Source organism: Choloepus didactylus, chromosome 22, assembly GCF_015220235.1.
Source record: "Choloepus didactylus isolate mChoDid1 chromosome 22, mChoDid1.pri, whole genome shotgun sequence".
Lineage (NCBI taxonomy): Eukaryota > Metazoa > Chordata > Mammalia > Pilosa > Megalonychidae > Choloepus > Choloepus didactylus.
Genome location: NC_051328.1, coordinates 11,868,516 through 11,889,987, shown reverse-complemented (window position 1 = coordinate 11,889,987; position 21,472 = coordinate 11,868,516). Strand labels below are relative to the sequence as shown.

Below are 21,472 nucleotides of genomic sequence, written 5' to 3'. Positions count from 1 at the left end.
AAAATTATATATTAAAAAAACAAGAACAAAATTCTTTAAACAGTAGCCCTTGTTGATAATGCTTTTCTTCCTTTGTTTTAAACATGTGACTTCTATTTTACTTTTGAAATCCCACTGGTCTAAAATTATAGTTATAATGTTAATGTAATACATAATTATCTCTCAGCTATGAAGCATGGGTTAATGTTCAAAGGGCACTGTTACAGCCATAAGTCCATAGCAGGAGAAGGACTTTTTAAAATGAGCATTAGAGAACATTCACTTTAAAGGCAAGGGCACAAGGTTAAAACAAAAACAGCTCAGATGGAGTAAATATGAAAATAGCTTGGTATTCTTTATGAAGTTCCAAGTTGACTTTCATCTTCAGGCAAAGATTCATATGCACAATAACTCTTTACCTAAAGTTTTCAGATAGTCATTATTGACTGATTGATTTACCTAACACAATCAGGCATAACTGGCACGTTCCACCTGTGGGAAAATGGGAATGGCAGGACTGGGAAAGTATTCTCAGGGACAGAAGATGAAAGAAAGAAACAGAAGAGTAATTTTAAACCACTATTCCTGTCTGATGGAGAAATAAATGCTTTTCCTCAGAAACCTACCAGGCCACAAACATTCTACTAACTACCAGAAATACGATCACTCATCAAAAAGAAGAAAGGAAAGCAATACACTGCCTTTTCTCTCCATTTTTTTTTCTTTTACTCTAAGATAAAAATAATTGCTCTAACAGAGCCTAGAAAACAACTTTCTTTCATAAGTAAAACTTATGCACTCCCTGAAAAAGAACTGATAAAACAAAACTTTTCTATATTAAAAGAAAAAAAGAAAGTAACCCTTGAAGATGATTCAAAACCCACATCCAATCAGCCAACAAAGCCCTTCAAATCTAACTTCAAAATGCATCCAAAATCGGCCTCTTTTCACCGTCACCACCTAGCCACCCCCCCACATCAAGCCTTTCCCCCGGACTCCTTCAGCGGCCTCCACTCCCTGGCCTCCCTGCTTCTCAACCCAACAACCAGGGAGCCTTTTAAAGTTAAGTTAGATCATATGCTTTCTCCGCTTAAACCCTTAGTACAGAATAAAGCCCTAGACAATTGATCCCACCCCCCTTACCTCTCAGACTCACTCCAGCCCCCTCCCTCTCTGGGTTCCAGGCACCCTGGGGCCTCCCTGCTGGTCCCCAAAGGGTCAGGTATATTTCTGCCCTAGAGCCACTGCACTAGATTGTTTCCTCTACCTGGAACACTCCCCCAGTAACCCCACCCCCAGATATGCTCATGGCTGATTCCCTACTGCTCTCATGTTTCTGCTATCACCTTGTCTTTGAAACCAACCAAGAACACGCTCTTTAAAGTGCAACCCACACCCATGCCCAGCACTGTCTCCCCTGCTAGAATGTCAATTGCACAAGGTCAGGGATTCTTGTCTGGTTTGTTCACTCCAACAGTATCTGGCCCACAGTAGGCACTAATTTTTGAGTGACCAGGAGGAATTTTATTGTTCTGTGTGTTGGATGTCTTTCCTTCTTGAAGGCTTCCTGAACTCCTCTGCCAAGTCAGTACCCACTGGCAAGGAGAGACCAGAGCAGAAACATTCCCTTCTAACTACCAACTGATATTTAACATTTCTGAGGCGGCACAGCATAAGGCACAACAGCATAAATGGCACAAAGTCAGATCACACTTGATGCAGATTAGTGCTTCTCCTCCAAATATCCAGACAAAAACCAGTGGTATTTTAGAAGCAATAGGCAAGTTTTCAGGTGGAACATAATTCCAACCCAAAAGAATAAATGCATATATATAGAAAGAATTTTGCTATACAACTACAAGATAGAAGTACAAAGAAAGTAAGTTTTTCCATGCCCACCTGAGAGAAAAAGAGAGATGATATGTGTGTAATAAATATATTCAGGAAAAACTGGATCTATCTTGCATTATAAGTCAACCAGTACAAATTAATTCACAAAAAACTTTTATTAGAGTTTCCAAATCTACACTTTGACCAGAGTCATCATTCCATTTTATTAAAATTTTCAGTTTATCTTTCATTTCGTAAGTGTAGGGACTTTTTATCCCTTTAAGAAAATAAATATTAATTTAGCCATAAAATACAGGAGGAAAGCCACTGAATCAATTCTGATCCAAGATACTGAAAACTGATCATGAAAATAACCTTATGAGCTTTGTCCAACAGACAGAACTAAAACGATCTGGGGGAAGTCAAAGCTCTGCATTGGGAAAATCTGGATGCCAGCTGCACCCGTAGGGAACAATGGAGGAGGAAGCCAGGAAGAAGCCACACTGGGGACCCACAGAAATTGGAACATGGAGCAGTCAAACACAGCAAAACAGTTGGAAAGGAAAAGGCTAGAGAGGACAGACTTACAGTGCTAGAATTCCTCTTTGTCAGCAATGCCCTGGAGCCTCTGAGCGTGACTGGAAGAGGCCTTTAGAAACATTGACAGGTGCTCCAGTGAGCATCGCAGGGCACATGGGCCCTGAGAGACAAAACTCTCTCGTGCTACTTGGCAGAGTCCTACTGAGACTTCATAGACCTCCTTAACCATCCAACCAACTGAAAGCCTTAAAATGAAGGACAAACTTATCACTGTTGTTAGAAGGCAGGAGGAAAATGGTTACTTTGTGGGAGGAGTGGCAGAAGGGCTGTGAGAGAAGCTTCTGGTGGGCTGGCAATTTTCTGTTTCTTGATCTAGGTGCTGGTTAACGGTGTGTTCACTCTGAGAAAACTCACTGAGATGGACTTAACGATTTTTGCACTTTTATGACTGTGAATCATACTTCAACAAAAAAGCTCCCTCCAAAAACAAAGGACAATGACCCACTGCTTTTTGTAGGCCAAAGTAGGACATCCCACTATGTTAAAATTGAGGAATGCTCTTGGGAAATTTCTGTGGTCCAGATCTTCTCACCACACCTAGAGGATGATAAGTGGATTAACTACAGGAAAAAATTAAAGCCCACAATTTTAAAGAGACAGCTCCTACCTAGAGCTAAAATCAAAGGTTGGCTGGGCCTCCCTTTCCTCATACTGATCATTCACCTGTCATTCAGTGTCCCAAAAAATGTCCCTTTGGGGCACACCAACATTCTTAAATGAGGAAAAAAATAACTCCAAATTGCATATAAGGTGAGATGAACTAAATGTAAAGGCAGAGCAAAATGTACTAAATGATTTCAGTTCACTTACCATTAACATATGAGCCTTAATTATGAAAAATATGGTTATTTCCTCATTCTCAATATAACTACAATAAATATTTAATAGAGCCAGAAAAGAGTAAATACTTAAATAGTCAAATTGCTAAGTACTTCTAGGCCATTTTAAATCAGTATGCTCAAAGAGTGGCCCCTCCAGGCTTCTGCAGGTGGCTCTGAATCTTGGTTTCTTATAATATTCACATTTATTGTATTAAACTGTCTACATAACTGTTTTCTGGCATTTTATAACAGTCATGCTTACTGTTTTAAAATATCTACATATCTGTTTTCTGGCATTAATTATTAGTTCTTCAGTTTCTTTTCCTTTACTTTTTTTTAAAGCATTAGCCCCAAGCAGAATAAGCCTTTTCCTTTGCCCAGGGCTTCATGGACTCCCAAGCTGGGGAACTGCTGAGTGTTTTCAAGACTGTCTTCTTGGGGTCATTCCACAAATGGCCGTTACTCACTAGTTCTCTTGACTTAAGCTCATGTTACTTCCAAGAGAGTCTCAGAGCTGACAGAAAAGAGGAAAGTGCTCCCCAGTCATCCACCCTAACCCTGATGAGCACACCCTTTCCCAGTTTCTAGTCCTGGAGACTGGTGGCCTATGGCAGGACTTAGCAAACATTTTCTGTAAAAGGCTGGAGAATAAATATTTTAGACTTTGCAGGTCAGACTGTCTCAGTTGCAACTACTCAACTTTGTCATTGTAGCTTGAAAGCAGCCATAGATAATTTATAAACGAATAAGCATGGCTGTGCTCCAATAAAACTTTAATTATAGACACTGAAACTTGAATTTCATATAATTTTCACATCACATGGATTTTTCCTCAACCATCTAAAAATGCAAAAACCATTTTTAGCTTATTTGGCCTACGGGCCATAGTTCACCAACCTCTGTCCTACATTTATCTGAGCTAGACCTGTTAAGTAAATCCTGGATCAGTGTTTACTAGCTATGTGCCCCTGGCAAAACTACCCTCTTTAGGCCTCAGCAGTGAAAATGCTGTTACAAAGATTAAATGAGTGACACAACAGGCCTGCCGCCATTCCCCTTTCCTCTTTAAGCTGTTTATTTGGACAGTGTATTTGAGGGAAGAAATCTGTTTTGTAAATTGTGAAATCTGTCCTGTAAACGTTCTTTTGCCCTAACGCACTGGATGCTAGAGGAAACTCACTGTATAATGCAACATGTTAAACCCATGTAAATTTTTCCTTTCCCTTATCACTCACAATCCAAACAGCACAGTCACCCAAGAAACACAAAGGGCTGAGGGAGAGAAATGAAAAGATAAAGAGAAGGCCATCTGTCTTTTTTTCAGTGTTAAAGGAACCTCTCTCGATTCATTCCACAAATCTCCTCTGCAGAATTTTCATATAATCAAACAATACTTATTACCATTCACTGTGGAATTCTAATTTTACCACATACCCAAATATCATCTCTTTCAACTATAGAGATCCTGCAACCTAACAAATGCACAGTTAGCAGTGCTGTATTTTTTGGATGTTGTCAGGGGTAGGGGGGAGGGATTTAAATACATCAGAGGAAATGACTGATGTTGCTACTCATACCTTTTTCTTCAAAATGTACAACTTACAATAGTCCTCCTTCCTTAGATTATTTTTTAAAATTTTAATGTTACAGTAAAATAAATTCCATAAACATATTTTAAACAGAATGGTGAAATGGGAGAAGACTGGACTTTGAACCTAAATACCTGGTTTGAGTCTAGATTGTTCACTTCGGATAAAATCCAAATGTCTCCTTCTCAATTTCCTCATCTGTAAAAGGGAGCTAATAATCCCTACTTACTTCAAGGGGTTGGTGATACACAGAAAGTATTTTATAAACCCTGCAGATTTGTATCATTGTAAAATGCTATTTTAACATCCTAAAAAAGAAGAATGAGATGGGAGGCCTTACACTTCCGGATTTTAAAGCTTATTATAAAGCCACAGTGGTCAAAACAGCATGGTTACTGGCACAAAGACATACATATTGATTAATGGAATTGAATTGAGAGTTCAGAAATAGACCCCCAGATCTACGGTCAGTTGATTTTTGACAAGCCCCCAAATCCACTTAACTGGGACAGAACAGTCTCTTCAACAAATGGGGCTGGGAGAACTGGATATCCATATCCAAAGGAACAAAACAGGACCCCGACCTCACACCTTATACAAAAATTAACTCAAAGTGGATTAAAGACCTAAATATAAGAGCCAGTACCACAAAACTCCTAGAAGAAAATATAGGGAAACATCTTTAAGACCTAGTAATAGGAGGTAGCTACTTAGACCTTATACCCAAAGCACAAGCAATGAAAGAAAAAATACATAAGTGGGAACTCCTCAAAATCAGAAGCTTCTGTGCTTCAAAGGACTTTGTCAAAAAGGTGAAGAGGCAGTCAATTCAATGGGAGAAAATATTTGGAAACTATATATCTGATAAGGGTTTGATATCCACTATATATAAAGAAATCCTACGACTCAACAAAAGGACAAACAACCCAATTATAAAATGGGCAAAAGATATTAACAGACATTTTTCCAAAGAGGAAATACAAATGGCTAAAAAGCACATGAAAAGATGTTCATCTTCATTAGTTATTAGGGAAATGCAAATCAAAACCACAATGAGATATTATCTCATACCTATAAGAATGGTTGCTATTAAACAATCAGGAAACCAAAAATGTTGGAGACGATGTGGAGAAAATGGTGGGAATGGAAAATGGTAGGGCTGCTGTGGAAGACAATTTGGTGATTCCTCAGAAAACTAAATAGCGAGTTGCCCTACAACCCAGCAATTCCGATACTCAGTATATTCCCAGAAGATCTGAAAGCAATGACACGAACAGACATTTGCACACTGATGTTCATAGCGGCATTATTCACAATTGCCAAAAGATGGAAACAATCCAAGCGTCATCAACAGATGAGTGGATAAACAAAATATGGTATATACATACAATGGAATATTATGCAGCAGTAAGAAGAAATGAGGTCCTGAAGCACATGACATGGATGAACCTTGAAGACATAATGCTGAGTAAAATAAGCCAGACACAAAAGGATAGATATTATATAATTTCATTAATATGAACCACCTAGAAAAGGTAAACTCAGAGTCTTAAAATATAGAATACAGGGACTTAAAGATAGACAGAAACTAGGAAAGGGGAAGCAGTTACCTAATATGTACAGATTTGTTAATGAGGTAGATCTTACATGTTTGGACATGGACAGAGGTGATGGTCATTTGTTATTGGGATTGTTACGTATAGTGCCTATTGAAGGTGAGAATGATTGAAAGGGGTCATCTGAAGTTATGTCTCACCAATTAATACTACAAATATAAATAAGTTCTTGCATCAACTACTTCAAATCTATGACACTTGTACAAAGAGTTAATAATAGAGTGGTATACGGGAAAATTACCTATTGCATGCTATGGACTATATTTAACAGCAATACCTTACTAGTACCACACCAGTACTAGGGGTAAATAATTAAAGGGGACAAGGGATATGGGATGTTTGGGGTTTTCTTTAATGTATGGCTGTGTATATCTGTTATTATTCCGTAACTGTGACGCTAAGCCTACTTATAGACATGCCCAAGAGTCACTCCCAGAGAACATCTTTTGTTGTTCAGATGTGGCTTCTCTCTCTTTCTAAGCCAAACTCGGCAAATAAACTCATTACCCTCCCCACTATGTGGGATGACCTTCAGGGATGTAAGTCACCCTGGCAACGTGAAACATGACTCCGAAGGATGAGCCTGGCCCTGGCATCATGGGATTGATGACAATACCTTCTTGACCAAAAGGGGGAAAAGAAATGTAATAAAGTAAGGTTTCAGTAGCTAAGAGATTTCAAATAGAGTTGAGAAGTCATTCTGGAGGTTACTCTCATACAAGCTTCAACCAGATATTACAAATTGCCACGGCATGTCAAGCTCCAACCAATAGTATTCCTGAAACAGAAACTTAAAACCTCCAGATTATTCCTATGCTATATAAGCCCTGAAACTTAGAGGTACCAGTCTCTCCCAGAACATCAGTTTCATTCTCCTACTCCATAATGCCAACATCCCTTTCCAACATGAAGATATTAGAATAGTCATTGCCCAAATATCCCTGACAACTGAGAAAATGATCAAATGAGAGGGAGGAGCTGTAAAAGAGAAGTTAGGATTTAACAAATGATTATGACTACTGACTCATCATATAGGTGTTTCTTTTTAGTTTCTAGTGTATTAGAGCAGCCAGAAGGAAATACCTGAAATTGTGGAACTGTAACCGACACTATACATTGAAATTTGCTCTATACCTGTTAAACTGTATTTTAAAATTTATCACTTTTCTCTATATATATTTCACAATAAAAAATGTTTTTAAAAAATGAGCTACAGCCACCTGACCTTTTACAGAAATGAGGACTATAATGGTTACTCCTTGTTTTGTTAAGGAGTATTTTTGTTTATATACATAAAGGAAATACTTTTATTTTCTTCCCTATCTTTTCCTCTTATCATATGACATGTTTTAATAGCTTCATGTTACAGTATTTAAGTTATAGGATAACATGTTTCAGAGTAAATACTACCCAAGGACTTGTACCCTATTCAGGGGAAAATTAGTGTGTTTCTGGTTGTACTCAGGACAAGATGAGTACTGTTAGGTGAAAATACGACTGTTACTGCTTTTATTTAGAGACTAAGTGTGGTTTAAGGAAATGTGTATAGATGGCAAATTGACAAGGGGTGCACTATGATGGTTAACTTCTTCTGTCAACTTGGCCAGGTTATGGCAGCATTTTGTTTTAACTGAAATAGACAGTGTGCCAGTTTGAATGTACTATGTCCCCCAAACGCCATTTCTTTGATGCAATCTTGTGTGGGCAGACGTATTAGTGTTGATTAGATTGAGTGTTTCCATGGAGATGCAACCCACCCAACTGTAGGTGGCAACTCTGATTAGACAATTTCCGTGGAGGCATGGCCCCACCCATTCAGCATGGGCCTTGATTAGTTTACCAGAGCACTGTATAACAAGCTCAGACAGAAGGACCAAGCTTGCTACAGCCAAGAGGGACACATTGAGGAATGCACAGTAGCTGAGAAGAGTTGCAGATGAGAGAGTTTGAAGACAGCTATTGAAAGCAGACTTTTGTTCCAGAGAAGCTAAGAGAGGACAAACGCCCCAAGAGCAACTGAGAGTGACATTTTAGAGAGAAGCTGAAGCCTAGAGAGGAGCATCCTGGGAGAAAGCCATTTTGAAACCAGAACTCCAAAGCAGACACCAGCCACGTGCCTTCCTAGCTAACAGAGGTTTTCCAGACACCATTGGCCATCCTCCAGTGAAGGAACCCAATTGTTGATGCATTACCTTGCACACTTTATGGCCTTAATACTGTAACTGCGTAACCAAATAAACCCCCTTTCATAAAGGCCAATCCATTTCTGGTGTTTTGCAAAAAGGCAGCATTAGCAAACCAGAAAAGACAGTTAACTTGACAGTTATTTGGTCATGTAAGCACTGGCCTGATTGTTACTGTATGGATATTTTCATCTATTAAAATCATCAATAACTTCATTACATCTATGGCTGATTACATCTACAATCAACTGAGGAGACTGCCTTCAAACCAATCAGTTGAAGGGCTTAAAAGGAGAACTGATGATTTTGGCAGAAGAGAGAATTTCCATCTCTACTTCAGCCAACCAGCTTCTCCTGGGGAATTCATTAAAAAGCTTCATCGGAGTTCCCAGCTTGCAGTCTGCACTACTGAATTTGGATTCGCTCATCCTCACAACAGCGTGAGCTAATTCCTATTAAAAATTTCATAATACTTAAGTTTATATATCTTTCCTGTCAGTTCTGTTTCCTTAGAGAACCCTGACTAATAAACATGCTTTCCCAAAAAAAAAGCTATTTTAGCTTTTCTCCAAAGTTGCCAAGTTGGCAACGTTTTATCATTTAAGATGTTTCAAAACATCTTCCAGTAAATATTTGATCCTAAATTCTAACTTATTTAATCATAACTCTCTATCATTCAATAAGAACTTCAGGAAGGCAGTTACACTTTTTATATGTATGTTATATTCCCCACTGCCAAATATGGTTTCTATTAAAAATTCAAATTTTCACAATGAAGGTGTGATTCAAAAGAAATTTAGCATTTAATTTCAAGTGGAAATTTTGCCCTCAAACCTTATTAATTAGACTGTAATAGGATTAAGGCACAAAAACAGTGTTCAACTTTCAACAAAAAAGATTAATGAGAAAAGCCTTACTCAAAGTATCAAAAGTTTAATACTGGCACTGCTCTCTTCTCTTCTTTTGAACACATAAACCATGGTTAGATGACAATACCATTCCAATTTTTACTGTATCTGTCAGATGTCAATTATTTCAACAACCAAAATAAAAATTGTATTTTGACAGGCATCCATTGTTTCAAATGCCTCTGGAGGAAAGAGAAAGAGGATGGCACAAAATTTGTTGTGGGATAATTCCTTATAGTCCTGTGAGGCTAAGTAAAAAAGAGTTAGACCTAATCATTATTCAGAAGGTAGACTTCAGGAGAAAACGAAGAACTAAAATAAATTAACCTAGACAGAAGAGAAATTAAAGACCTGGATGGTTTAGTAGTAGTATTACATTCCATGACTCAGTGTTTGCATTAAGGATGTGTAGTATCAGCTTTCCTGATACATTAAATATCATGCTTGGATCATTTGTATTATTTCATCTTCAATGAGCAAAAATAAGAGATCTGGCATCAGAGAGATGCATAAATTATCCATGCAGGGACCTTTCTGAGAACTCTCAGCTGCCTAGTCAAGTAGAAGCTGGGCACAGGATGCCAGAGCTGTGAGCTCCAGCCTGGTTCTGCCCCACACCAGTCCTCTGACCCTGGGTCTGGCCATTCCCTTTCTCTGTTCCCACTGTCACCACCAGTGAGATGCGAGGCTTGGCTCCGGTGATTCCTAAGGGCCTGCCTACCATGAAAATCTACTAGAATGGGATATTTTAATTCAGTCCTTAAACTCATTTTATACTTCCTTAAGAAGGAGCAGTCTGACTTTAGTGGTTGTTCTAGTTTGCTAATCCTGCTGGAATGCAAAACACCAGAGATGGATTGGCTTTTATAAAGGGGGTTTATTTGGTTGCACAGATACAGTCTTAAGGCCATAAAGTGTTCAAGGTAACATATCAGCAATCGTTACATTCACTGGAGGATGGCCAATGGTGTTCAGAAAACCTCTGTTAGCTGGGAAGGCACGTGGCTGGCATCTGCTCCAAAGTTCTGGTTTCAAAACGGCTTTCTCCCAGAACATTCCTCTCTAGGCTGCAGTTCCTCAAAAATGTCATTTTTAGTTGCATTTGGGGTATTTGTCCTCCCTTAGCTTCTCCGGAGCAAGAGTCTGCTTTCAATGGCTGTTTTCAAACTGTCTCTCACCTGCAGCTCCTGTGCTTTCTTCAAAGGGTCCCTCTTGGCTGTAGCTCCTCTTCAAAACATCACTCACAGCTGCACTGAGTTCGCTCTGCCCATCAGCTCATTTATATGGCTCCACTGATCCAGGCCCACCCTAAATGGGTGGGGCCATGTCTCCATGGAAATATCCAATCAGAGTCATCACCCACAGCTGGGTGGGGCGCATCTCCAAAGAAACACTCAAAGAAATCTAATCAAAACTGATAACATCTGCCCACACAAGATTACATCAAAGATAATGGCGTTTGGGGGACATAATACATTCAAACAGGCACAGTGGTAATGGAAATTATCTGTATAAAAAACCTTAGGAATGAGTGTGACTTCATCTTACGATGGGCATAAACAGGGGCAGATCACCAACCTCACCCTAAAAGGTCTCTGGCCCCGGCCCTTCTCTCTAAACGGTGGTTCTCAAAAAAGGACAGTTTTGCCCCCCTGGGAATATCTGCCAATGTCTGGAGACATTTTTGGTTGTCACACACTTGGGGGATAGAGGATAGAGGCCAGGGATGCTGCCAGACATCCTACAATGTACAGGATGGTCCCCAAAACAAAGAATTATCCAGCTGATAATATCAATAGCACCAGCTGAGAGACCCTGCTGTAAACCAAAGCTTCTTCTTGTCTTGCAGGCCATGACCCCAGCATCAGGGGCCCTGGGAATCCCCAGAACTATATGCACAACGTTTTGTGCACTTTTTTTTTTTTTAAACTATAAGTAAAGCACAGTAGCTACTCCACTCTCTAGCTGGATGACTTTGGGCACGTTAATTATTCCCTCTGGGCCTGACCTGTGAAATGGGAAAATAATTGTACCTCCCTCACCTGCCACACAGTAAACCACTCAAAAATATATATATATCTATATTTATTATTATTACCACCAATTCAAGCCCTACCTACCAAATGGTTTTCCTCACTAACCACCCCACAGAAATCTCCCCTTATTTAAATTCCTTTCTACTCATTTACCTGCCTCATATTATTGGCTATTAATATCAATACTTCTTTTCCAAAGACCTCAACAAAAGTCTGGATTCCCATCCCCAAATAATTTTAAAACCACTAAATATAAAAAAATTATCCCATTTAAAAAAAAGACTAAATATATAGGACAAATAAACTGCGGTATGTTCATAACTGGAGTACCACACAGCAATGAAAAAGACTAAACTATAACCACATGGAACAACATGGATGGATCTCACAGATAGAATGGTGAACTAAAGAAATCAAGTACAGAAGAAAGACATGATCTGACTACATTTATATAGATTTTAAGAAAAGGAAAAACTAATCTTAAGTCTACAGTGCTAGAAATCACAACATTTGACATCCTCTTGGGGGGTAATTAATTAGGAACAAACAGAATAGAACTTTCTGGGGTATTGGAAATGTTCTATATCTCAATCTGGGCAATGGTCACTTGAGTGAATAAATATGTAAACATTTATGGAGTGGGACACTTAAGGTTTATTAATAGATAGTTTTTACAGGGAATAGTAAGAAACTTAATAAGTAAGAAACTTAATAAGAAGCTTAACTTAGCATTTCCTCTGGAAAGCAAAGCTATGGGTTGGGAAGGGATTTTTTCTTTTCGTTTTAGACCCCTCTGTCAGTCTGAATTCTTTCCCATGAGTATATGGAACCTTAAATAATTTTTAATAATTTGTTAATTCCTAAACTGCTCTAAACTCCCTACTTCAGAGTTTTTGTCTCATCACTCACTGTTCCCAAATCCTCGATGGCAATGGCTGCCAAATCCACACCCCTCCTACCCCTTGTACTCACACCCCAATCCAGAGTTTACTGGCCCTGCCTGTGCATTTCCACTCAAGAGCTTAACTGTCACCCCCAGCATGTCTCAAAATGCAGTCATCATTCCCCCAAACACCATCAGCAACACGGCTGCCCTCTTGACTCTTCCACTCTTAGGCTTCTCACTCTTAAGTTCTGACTCACCTTGGCTTTGACTAAATCTGTGTATGACCTCAGATTGTTTATTTACAAGTATCCTTCACCCCAACCCCAGACTCAGATACCAAACAGATGTAAATAAATATTTTGAGAGAAAGCAAGTAGGCATTCCTCATTATCCAAATTATTGCTACCCCTATCCAAAACCCTGGAAACCAAACACTACAGATTCAGATAACGTGGCACTCTAAACTTGCTATCCAAACTCTCTTTACCTAAACAGATTTAGACAGTGAGGGTCACTTGCATTTACTTTTGCAGTGTCCTCCAACTGTTGTTTCCTTCCCCATACTGTGACACTAGGCCAGATCTCCGCCCTCCTGAGCCCAGGTCCCCAACAGGGTCTAGAACACCGTCTCCCTTCCTCCAGCCCCTCCCACTCCACACCACCCTGCTTTCTGACACCACCTCACCCTTTTCAACATCACTTTCTCTATGTTTTTCCTGCTCAAAAACCCTCAATAGTCCCCACTCTCAGGAATCCAGATGAGGCCTGCGTTTGATTTTCTACCTTCTAGGATAGACCCTGTGTGCCAGTCACCTGATTTATTCTGTCCCCTGACCATCCTTGAACATGCCCTGCTGTGCCCTCACATATGGCACTTTTCCCATCGTCCTACATTCTACTGCACCCCTGAGCTCCTCCCAGCTCCTCCACTCTCTAGCTGGGTGACTTTGAGCAAGTGAATTATTCCCTCTGGGCCTCATCTGTGAAACAGAAAAATAAGTGTACCTCCCTTACCTGCCAAATAAAATTATTATTATTATTACCACCAATTCAAGCCCTACCTACCAAATGGTTTTCCTCACTAACCACCCCACAGAAATCTCCCCTTATTTCAATTCCTTTCTACTAATTTACCTGCCTTATATTATTGGCTATTAATATCAATATTCCTCTTCCAAAAACCTCAAACATTTCATAGCTTTACACTTTTTAATAACTCCAATAGTGCCTTCAAACAGTAGCTAGATCCTCAATACATAGTTGCTGACTGCCAGAACAACCTTCCTCAAACTCTACCAAAAAAATGTCTAATGGCTCCTGATTTTCTAAATTTCTACATTAGCTAGCCTTGTAAGGTCCACCAAAGATTACAGTCCTGTTCTAGCTTCCGAGCATTGGAGGCAGCTAGGTTCTCCACGAACGCCAGAGCGTCCCACAATCTCCGAACACTGGGGTGGCAGCACTCTCCTTGAACAAAGGGGTGCAAGCCCCACCCACTCCAAGTGCCAAGGCACATGGCCTGGCCCCTCCAAGCACAGGGACGGTCCCACTCTTTGCGCACACCTGAGTAGGCCCACTCTCTTGAACCCAGATCTCTTCAGTCCCGACCTTGGCTTCCATGGTTCTGTCCTTGAAGTCATTCTTCCTTTACTTTGTCCCTTCTATGTCCCTTTCACGTACTGCTTCATTTCATATAAATTTTGCAAAAAATGTTTGGCTTTAGGCATGCAGTTCAAGTGAGTCCAAACCATCAGAGAATAGAAATTTCCACAGATCCTTCCTGGATAACTACATTTCCAATCTTGACTTCCAATGAAATTGCTGACTGGATCCATCTTCAGGTGTACCCTCTTTAGCAAAAAGTTGATCAGTTAAATCCCGTTCCCTGGGGACTCACTTCTCGGAAGCCCAGGGTGGTCCAGATAGAACCACTTCTAGCCCTGTCTCCAAGCACACTATCTGGACAAGCTATCAAAATCATCAATTTTGGGTTTCTTTGTGCATAAGAGTTCAGTCTTCAGTTTATCTCTTTCCTCTCTCATTTTCCTATAAGCTGCAAGGAGGAACCAGGCTGCACCTTCCACAGACTTGGAAATCTCCTTGCTAAATATCCAGGCTCATCGCTTTCAAGTTTTGCCTTCCATTCAATATCAGAACACAATTTTGCCAAATTCTCTGCCACTTCATAACAAGGATCACCTCCCCTCTAGATTTCAATAACACATTCATTTCCTTTTAAGGCCTCACTGGAAGTAACTTTAGAATCTGTATTTCTACTAACAATCTCTTCACAGTACCGTAGGCTTTTTCTACCAAGTGCCTCACAAATTCTCCAGTCTCAGCCCATTTCCCAAACTCAAAGCCATTTCTACATGTTTAGGTATTTGCAATAGCAGCACCCTACTTTCTGGTACCAAAAACTGTTTTAATTTCCCAGCTGCTAAAACAAATACTATACAATGGGTTGGCTTAACAACAGGAATTTATTGGCTCACGGTTTCAGAGGATACAAGGCTTACTTCCTCCCGGGGCTGGTAAATTCTGGCTGGTGGGCAATCTTTGGTGTTCTTGGCTTTCCATCACATGGCAACACACATGATGGTCTTCTTTTGCTTCTGGGTTCCACTGACTTCAAGCTTCTGGCTGCTCCCCTGGCTCCTTCCCCCCATGTCCAATTTCCTTTCTTATAAGGACTTCAAACATATTGGATTAAGGCCATCTTCATTCAGTTTGGATACACCTTAACTAATAACATCTTCAAAGGTCCTATTTACAAATGGGTTTACACCCATAGGACCAGGAGTTAGGACGTGAACATGCCTTTGGTGAGGAACATGATTCAACCCCCAAGAAGCCCTATCTTCCCTCCTTCATTCATTTAACAATTATTTATTGAACATCTACTATGTGATAGGTACCGTTTGTTCAAGGATCTGGGGATGGAGCGGTGGTAAACCAGACAAAGTCCCCAGCCTCGAGGACCTACATTCTATCTGTCAGAAGACAGACTATAAACACCTAAACAAGCAGACATGATTCCAGGTTCTGAAAAGTGCTATGTAAGCAGGCAAATGTGGCCGAGTGGAAGGCAGGCTGTTCTAGCTAGGGTATTCTGGGAAACCTCTTTAAAAAGGAGACCTTTCAGAAGAGACCTGAATAAAGGCAAGGAGGTAAGCCGTGCAGGTATTTGGGAGAAGACTGTTTCTGTGGAGGGAAGACTGAATGCAAAAGCCCCAAGGCAGAAGTGTGTTTGGCACATTTGAAGAGCAGGAAGGCCATACCACTGAAGCACGTAATCATGGAGAGAGTGGTAGAAGGAGTCAGGACAGGAACCAGGTCATGTAACCTCACAGGAAAAGGTAAGGACTTTGGATCTTAGTCTACATGTGATGGGAACTATTGAAGGATTGAGCTTTTTCAAAGGCTCATTCCTACTGCTACATGGAGAACAGACTGGGGGCAGGAGAAAGCAAAAGGAGGAAAAGGGAGATCACTCAGGGAGCCATAGTATCACCAGATGTGACACCTAAGAGTGGCCTGGACCAAGGTGACAGAGTGAAAGAGTCAAAGAATGGGTCCAACTCATGTGTATATTTTAGGAAAAGACTGCATATAGACATCAATTGTTGATGTACAATGAGAGCAGACAAGTCAAGGGCAATGCCAATATTTTAGACCTGAGCAACTTGGAGCATGAAGGCACCATTCCCTGAAATGCAGAAGACTGGGGAAGGAGCAGGTTTGGACATTAGAAGGCTGCGGTGAGGATGAAATTAGTTTACACAAATAAAGCCCCTGTCAGGGACTCGCACACAGTCAGAGCTCAGGAAATGACAGTTGTTGTCATTCCCGTTCTCACTGGCTCCTTCTAGAGTTCATGCCTTACCTTTCCTAAAATAATTCTTCAGCAATGGGAGAAACCCGGTTAGGGATATATAGACACTCTCTGTACCACCTTGAAAATTTTCTGGAAATCCAAAACAATTCCAAAACTGTTAAAACCCATGTCCTCATGTATAACAATGTAGCTTACAAGGGGTGACTGTGACTGTGAAAACTCTTGTGGATCGCACTCCCTTTATCCAGTGTATGGATGGATGAGTAGAAAAATGGGGACAGAACCTAAATGAAAAATAGGGTGGGATGGGGGGTTGGGGTGATTTGGGTGTTCTTTTTTTATTTTTGTTTTTTTATTCTGATTCTGATTCTTTCTGGTGTAAGGAAAATGTTCAAAAATAGATTGGGGTGGTGAATGCACAACTATAAGATGGTACTGTGAACAGCTGATTGTACACCATGGATGATTGTATGGTATGTGAACATATCTCAATAAAATTGGAAAAAAAAAACAAAACATGTCCTCCTCCAGCTCCCACTTTCTGCTTAAAGGAACAGCCATCCTTTCTTACCCTCATTCATTCATCACCCACTGCAATCTGATTTCTGCTTGCCCATTTCCCATTCCCTGAAACTCCTCTGCAGCCACCAATGACCTCACTGCCAAATCCAACGGACTCCAATTGTACCAATTTGGATGTATTATGTCCCCAAAACGCCATGTTCTTTGATGAAATCTTGTGGGGGCAGACTTATTAGTGTTGATTAGGATGGAATCCTTTGATTGAGTGTTTCCATGGAAATGTGACTCAATCAACTGTGAGTGAAATGTTTGACTGGATAATTTCCATGGAGATATGGTCCCCACCATTCAAGGTGGGTCTTGATTTAATCACTGGAGTCCTATAAAAGGACTCACAAACAGAAGGATCACAAACAAAAGAACTCACAAACAAAAGAACAAAAAAAAGAACTCACAAACAAAAGAACTCACAAAAGAAGCAGTTGAGAGTGACATTTTGGAGAGCAGCTCAGAGACAAACCTCTATATCCAGCCCAGGTTTCTCCCCTGAGCCCAAATTTCCAACTATCCACTTGACATCTATACCTGGATGACCCATGGGTGCCTCAAACTACACATGTTCCAAACCAAACTGGCCACTTCTCTCTTCTCTGAGCCACTTCCTCCCCCTGGATTCTAGGTGAAATAATTAGCAACCAGTCAGTTCAGCCAGAAACCACCAGGGAGTCACCTCAGGCCCCCTTTCACCTCCTGAACATCCAGTCAATCCCCAGGTCTACCTCCCAAACCTTTTGCAAGAGACTCTCATCTCTCTTGCTCCCACTCTGACCCTTTTCTCCTGGATTTACTCAATAGTTTAAGCCTTCTCGTTTCTCTAACCCATACTCCTTACGGCCAGAGAGCTCTTTCTATAATGGTTTCCTGCCTTAAGCCCATCAGGGCCATCTTTCTCTGCTACAGGAAGAAGTGCTGACACTTTCACACAGCTAGGCAGGGTACGCTCCATAGAATGGACACTGCCACCCTAATTTCCTCTTCTCTTACTTCCTCCCCAACCAACTCTATACCCCAGCAACTCTCTACTCCTTGGGATGCCTCATGCAGTTTCCTCCCTCCATATCTCTGCACAACACCAAGTGCCCATTCTGCTATAACATGTCCTCTTCTCCACCTTGCCCACATGGGGAACTCCTACATATCCTGCAAATTCAGCTCAGGCAAACTTCTCCACCAACCCCTCCCACACTATTCTGCACCTTCTATTGCTGTTCTCCCCTAATTGAGGAGTTGTGATTATTTCTTCCCACATCTGTCTCCTTCTCTAGACAGCAAATTCCTGTAGAGTAAGGTTCACAGACTTCTCAATTCTGAATCCTCAATAGCCGATGAGTCTGACACACAATAGACACCAAACAAATGTTTGCTGAATTAAAGTGACCTGTTCCCTGAACATTCCTTGAGCCCCCTCACCTCCAGGTCTTTGCTCTGACCCTTTCCCCTCCCTCCCATATCAACCTTTCCCTCAATGGTATTTTCCACCATGGGCCATCAAGAAGTAGATTCAGATGCTAGAGTTCACCACATTTTAAAATGCCCGTCCTCACTCAGGGTCTCTGAACTTGCTGTTCTTCCTGCCAGTGCCAGAAATATTCTTGCCCTGGATATGCCCATGATTTGTTCTAATTTCAATCAGGTGTCTGTTCAAATATCCCTGTCCTCCTTTGTAAAACAGCCCAGGCCATGATCACATTCTATATTTGTGTGTTTATTGTTGGTGTCCTCCACCGGAACATTGGTTCGATGAGAGCGGGCCTCTCCCTCACCACTGTACACCAAGCTTAGAACAGTGCCAGGTACCTTCATTCCTTCCAGTTATTGAGCATGTACTGTATGCCATGTCTAAATGCTGAGGATACATCAGGGAATGAAACCGATTAAAATCCCTTCCCTCAAGGAACTCATGTTGGAAGACAAACAATACACAAATAAGTATACCATAAGGGCTAAGAACAACAACCAGCAGTTAAGGAAGGCAGGAAGGTGGAGAAAGCCTCACTAGGTGACCCTTGAGTAAAGTCCTAAAAGAAGTGAGGGAGCAAGCAACATAGACATGAACTACAAGTGCAAAGGGCCTGAGGCCAGAGCATGTCTGACACATGGAAGGGGCAGGTAGGAGAAAACGAGGTCAGAAAAGTAACAGTAGGTTAGACTGTAAAATGCCTTATAGCTAACTGTAAGCAGTCTGGTTTTCTTTAAATTTTATTATTAATGAGATGGGGACCCATTTGAGGGTTTTTTGAGTGATGTGATCTGTCCTGTGTTCTAAAAGGATCCAAGTTGCAACTGAGAAGTTGGGATTTAACAAATGATTATGACTACTGAATCATTATAGATATTTGTTTTTAGTTTCTAGTGTATTAGAACAGTCAGAAGGAAATACCTGAAATTGTGTAACTGTAACCCAGTTGCCTTGATCTTTGATAATGATTGTATAGCCTTCCTTGGGAGGCTATTTCAATAATCCAGGCAAGAAGTAGTGGTGACTTGGTCCAGGGTGACAAGCATTGGATGTGGAGCAGGAGAGAAAGAGGTTAGTCAACGGGGAGTCAAAAGTGATTGGCCAGACCAGCTGAAGAATGGACTTGCCATTTATTTTATTGATATGAGAAAGAGCAAGAGGATAGTTTAGGGAAGGAGACCGTGGGGAGCTTGCAAGCCCCACATGGGCATGTTCAGTTTGAATTGCCAATCATCCACGTCAAAGGAGATATCAAGTAAGCAATTCGATAAAGGTCAGTGGACAGGCTCAGGCTGGAGACATAAATGTTGCATCTAATAGCCTAATATATAGAATTTAAAGCTATGAGACTGCATGAAATTACCATGAATGAAAAATGAAAACGTCACAAACATAAATGCAATGCACACAGGAGAATGGCTGAAACAAATTAGAAATGCTAGGGTGCCCGACGATGTCTCCTCCCACCCTCCCAAAATCTGTTCTGCTGTCAGTACTGGGGGACAGAATATAAAAGGTGACCCTTTCTTGTGCCGAAAGACAGCTCAGCAAAAACAACCAACCTCCTTCCTACACCTGGCAGAGGAGCGAATCCTGGGCACCAGCACTGCCAACGGGTCGTCCAAATTTTGACGAAAGACCCCTAGGGTCAGACCGTAATTTTTAAAAAAAGGATCCGTAAACTCAGGCATCGCCTTTGCAATAGATGGGGTGCTATGAGCTCAGCAAAAGAATCGGGGGAGGCTCACAGGAACGTCTCCCTCCGCCCATCTTTGACTGGCGACGGCTCCCGACAGGGTGCATCCGCGAGGGGCCAGCGAGCCAGCTGGGCGCGGTCTGCGAGGTAATCAGACTGGGTGTTATGGGGGGGGGGGGAGCATCGATTCAGCCAAGGGGGGGTTTGCAGGGAAAGGGGTGGATTGAGCGTGGCGCGTCGCGACAGAGCGCTATAATGGGGCGGGTGTTGGGGGAGGTCGGGAAGCCAAAGCTCTATGTTCAGAAAGAGGGTAGTTTACAGACATTCCTCGGGCACAGCCCGATGCTATAATGGGGGACGATTTGACAGGGCGTTGAGTCGCCGGCGTCAGCCATGCCCGGATGCCATGAGGAGAACGGGAAATGTGAGCGGCAAGGCTCCGAGCGTGGGGTCGGGATACTCCGCCCAGTCGTGGGACCCCGGGTTCAAGGACAAGACCCGGGTCAGAAGGACGCGGCCAGAGACGCCCTTACCAGGTGCTGCAGCCGTCTCCGTCGCTCAGGCTCCGGCTTGAGAACCGGTCGCCGCTTCTCGCGCCGCTCGCCCGTACTTCCTGATTGGTCGAGGCCGGCCGCTCCCAGAAGCCCCCGCGCGGTGCGCCGCCGAAGAACTTTATGGAGACCCGTGGAGGAGGACAAGGACATGGGCGGGGCCTGAGGCTGCGCGGTCTCTCCCGGCACCCGGGCGGATCCCGCCCTTACCCCTGCCACGTGGTGAGAATCCGCTCTGCAGGGAAAAAGCGGTTCCAGAAATCTCTGCGCGGATTTCTTACCCACTTCTGAGCGCCGACTATGTGTCAGGCACTATTCTAGGCGCTGGGGACACAGTGGTGGCCGCGACACACACTGTCCCTGCCCTCACGGAGCTCCCAGGGTGGTGGGGAATACAAAATAAAAGTAAATAGATAACTACTATGAAGAAAAGAAAGAGTGAGGGAGAGAGCGCACCTGGGTGGTCAGGGAAGGCCTCTCTGAGGAGGTGACAGCTGAGCTGAAGCATGAATGATGACAAAGGGTCAGCTTTACAAAGTCCTGGCTGCAGAACATTCCAAGCGGAGGGAACAAGGGCAGAAACTCACAGGGGAAACACCTTGGTGTTTGATGCATAGGAGGAAGCGGTGTGGCTGGAAGACTGTGAGTGAGGGCAGTAGGGAAAGATTCACAGACTGGGGCCAGACCTCGAAGGTCCTATAGGCCGTGACAAGCAAGTCAGAGTTATTCCTTATGTTATGGGAAGCCATGAAGGGTTTGAAGGGGGTGGGGGCATGAGCTGACTTATCTTTGTAAAAGATCCCTCTGGCCACGGGGTGGAGAATGAACTGTAGGCAGGAAGGAGGAGCTAAGGAACTACTGCACTGTCCACTGTCCACTGTGCAAGGATGATGGAACT

At 42.1% G+C, this 21,472-nt stretch overlaps 1 protein-coding gene across 2 annotated transcripts in view; it reads right to left on the bottom strand.

Annotated features, from left to right (window-relative positions):
* Positions 1-20,656, bottom strand: part of NUP93 (nucleoporin 93) — a 116,003-nt gene extending 95,347 nt beyond the window's left edge. For both annotated transcript variants that reach the window (XM_037815828.1, XM_037815829.1), the window contains exon 1: positions 20,557-20,656. The gene's annotated coding sequence lies outside the window, so the exon portion shown is untranslated. The remainder of the gene's footprint in view (positions 1-20,556) is intronic.
* Positions 20,657-21,472: the final 816 nt, after the last annotated feature.